Below are 2,918 nucleotides of genomic sequence, written 5' to 3'. Positions count from 1 at the left end.
TAGCAAGAACAGTACCATTATCCCGAGTACCACTCGTACTCGTTTGATCTTCCTGTAAATATCGAGAAGCCTGCCCGAAAGAGAGTACAAGAAGAAATAACCCAAAGAGTGAAAAGATTGGAACAACGGTTGAAAAACACGCAAGCAATGGCAGGTCAAAAGAGCGTTGCTTTCAGAGATCTATGCATGTTCCCGATGTCCACTTGCCGCCTGGTTTCAAGGTTCCCAAATTTGAAAAGTACAATGGACATGGATGTCACGACCCAAACCAATGGGCAGTGACTGGCACCAGATACCTTACTTAACCGAGTACCAACATAACGTACCTATCATATCATAATATCATGGGCAAATAACCTAGAAAGGTCGTCATGAGATAACAAAAATAAAATAAAAGGGAATACTAAATATTGGACCACCTGACATGACATGAAAACTTATACATGTGACATACGTGCCTATAAAACCAAAGTGATAACTCATACACTGAACATAGGCCGATAAGGCCATATGATTTTCATATACATAACATATGTCTACAAGCCTCTAAGAGTACATAAAATCATAAAGGTCGAGACAGGGACCCACCATGTCAATTAATATATATCTAAAGCATACTGACCAAATAGGCAACTCCGGAGCAAGTGGAGTGCACCAACACCTCCGCTGAGCTGATAGCCTGCTAGGAGGAATGTCAACCTATCAATTGGGACCTGCAGGCATGAAACGCAGCGTCCCCAGGCAAAAGGGACGTCAGTACCAATAAAGTACCGAGTATGTAAAGCAAGAAAGCATAAACAAGAATAGTAATATAAAGAGAGATAGAGTAGATACAACCTGTAACATCTGCGTGCCTCTGTGGGCTGCTGACATGAAATGCGTAATACATAGATATACATAAACTTTTAAAAATATACGCGTCTGTAGGCATCATCATCATCATCATATCGTACCCGGCCTCAAAGAGGACTCGGTAAAAACGTACCCGGCCATCATAAGGCTCGGTAGAATCGTACCCGGCTATGTGGAGCTCGGTAAATCCAACTGATCAGTGGTTACACAATATATATCGTACCCGGCCTACTATGGTGCGGCTCGGTAGAGTAAAATAGATATTATATATAATGCATGCTAAACTCATGGAATCACGTTCTAAACCTTTTGGAGTGACTTAAGGTCGTTGCACCTTCGATTTACATTATGGACATCATACCATCAATATGATCTTCCATAGGATTCAAGGATCATACATACTTTCTTAGAATAACTTTATAAGGAAAGAACAACATGGGCAACCTTAGTTTCTAGGAGTAGATCTGTTACGAAATAGTGTATTCATTTCACTTTAGATCATGCCAAAAGAAAAAGGGAAGTGCCTTAACATACCTTAACCATGGTGAGTCCTTAATACATCTTAAGCAACTCTTCAAACAACTCAACTCAATCTACCATTGCATAAGGAGATTCAAAATTAGTGTTGAATAAAGGCTAAGTTTGCAACTTAAACTTGTAGCTCATTTATATAAATTCGGGCAGCATCTCCCCAGTAACAAGAGCCTCCTCCAATACCATATACCAACAACAATTACCAGAGAAATCCATCAATACCAATTATCAATAACAAGACACCATAAAACTACAACAAGTCATAACTATTTTACGACGAGCGACAAGCTCCAATTGGAATTTGTATATCCCTTATCATCCCTTATAGACTTTTTACTTTAAATTAATAGTATCATTAACATGATAATGAAGTCATTCATCAATAATTCCAACCTTATACCATATATCCATAACAAAGAAAATGATCCACAACTCCAATTATTCTTAATTAGCAACTTTATTCACTAGTTCATGTCTAGTTCATCCATTTAACTCAACCGATGTCAATATAACCTTAAGCACTTGTTGGAACACAATATAATTACCTCCTACAGTATATGCAAGTCGAAATCTATATTATATTTAGCTTACAACAGCCCAACACACCCCAATCAATTCATACCAAAAACAACGACTATAGTAGTGTCCAACACCCCGAAAATATTACAAAGAATGACTAATCCATTATTTCACAAATATGTGGTGTTTCTTCAAACTATTTATCCTCCAAAAACTCCATTAAATATCAGCAAAAGATACAGCCCAAAAGCTACACGAAATAGCCCACAAAACAGTCCATTACAAATCAAATAACTCGAACTCACGGCTTCCGATCACCTTCCCGTGAGTTCTAAATATTATGAAATGAATTAATCAACCTTACTTGATATTTAAGAGCTTAAAACCAGAAATTAAGAATTTTCTTAACTATTAAATACCTTCCAACACTCAAACTATAAAGAAAAAGAAAGGTTATATAGCAATACTTACGTCGTGGGGATCGTTCTTGTGTTATTGCTTCGTGATTTCGTGCCCGGGATGATGGTATTATTTGAAACCCTTGTAGAGAGATTAAGGGTGATGTTAGGGGTATTATTTGGTCGTGCTCTCTGGAAATATGTAGAAAGAGACGAGATAAAGGAGATAATCTCCATTTTGTTGAAAAGTCAAAAGGTGCTACTTGGCACCCTATAATTGGCTCGTCTTCCAATACTTATAACTTTTTATCCTGGTATCGTATGAGCAAACGGTTAAGAGCTTTGGAAACTACATTCCAAGACCTTCAATTTGATATATAATATGTCCCAAAAAGACCTCATATAGCACACGAAATTTATTACTCAAAAAGCTTCATTACAAGACAAATCCTTAGTCGGTTTTTTCGCAACTTAAATCCGATTTTTCTCAAACTTTATACTCCATATACAAACATCATGTATAGTCATATCATGGCTTTAAACTCATTTTAATCATGATTAACAAGTCTCATATTTATCTTAACTTGCATAACGCTTTGGCAAACCTTTCTTGTC

At 36.9% G+C, this 2,918-nt stretch overlaps 1 long non-coding RNA gene across 1 annotated transcript; it reads right to left on the bottom strand.

Moving 5' to 3' along the window:
- Positions 1-425: 425 nt before the first annotated feature.
- On the bottom strand, positions 426-2,483 carry LOC138876496 (uncharacterized). Its single transcript, XR_011401798.1, has 3 exons — positions 2,377-2,483; positions 1,387-1,445; positions 426-713 (listed from the first exon to the last, which is right to left on the bottom strand). It is a non-coding gene; the product is annotated as an uncharacterized lncRNA (long non-coding RNA).
- Between the last annotated feature and the right edge of the window lie 435 nt (positions 2,484-2,918).

Source organism: Nicotiana sylvestris, chromosome 8 (assembly GCF_000393655.2).
Source record: "Nicotiana sylvestris chromosome 8, ASM39365v2, whole genome shotgun sequence".
NCBI classification, from domain to species: domain Eukaryota; kingdom Viridiplantae; phylum Streptophyta; class Magnoliopsida; order Solanales; family Solanaceae; genus Nicotiana; species Nicotiana sylvestris.
Note: the sequence above shows the minus strand (reverse complement) of the source record. Positions and strands in the feature narration are given on the sequence as shown.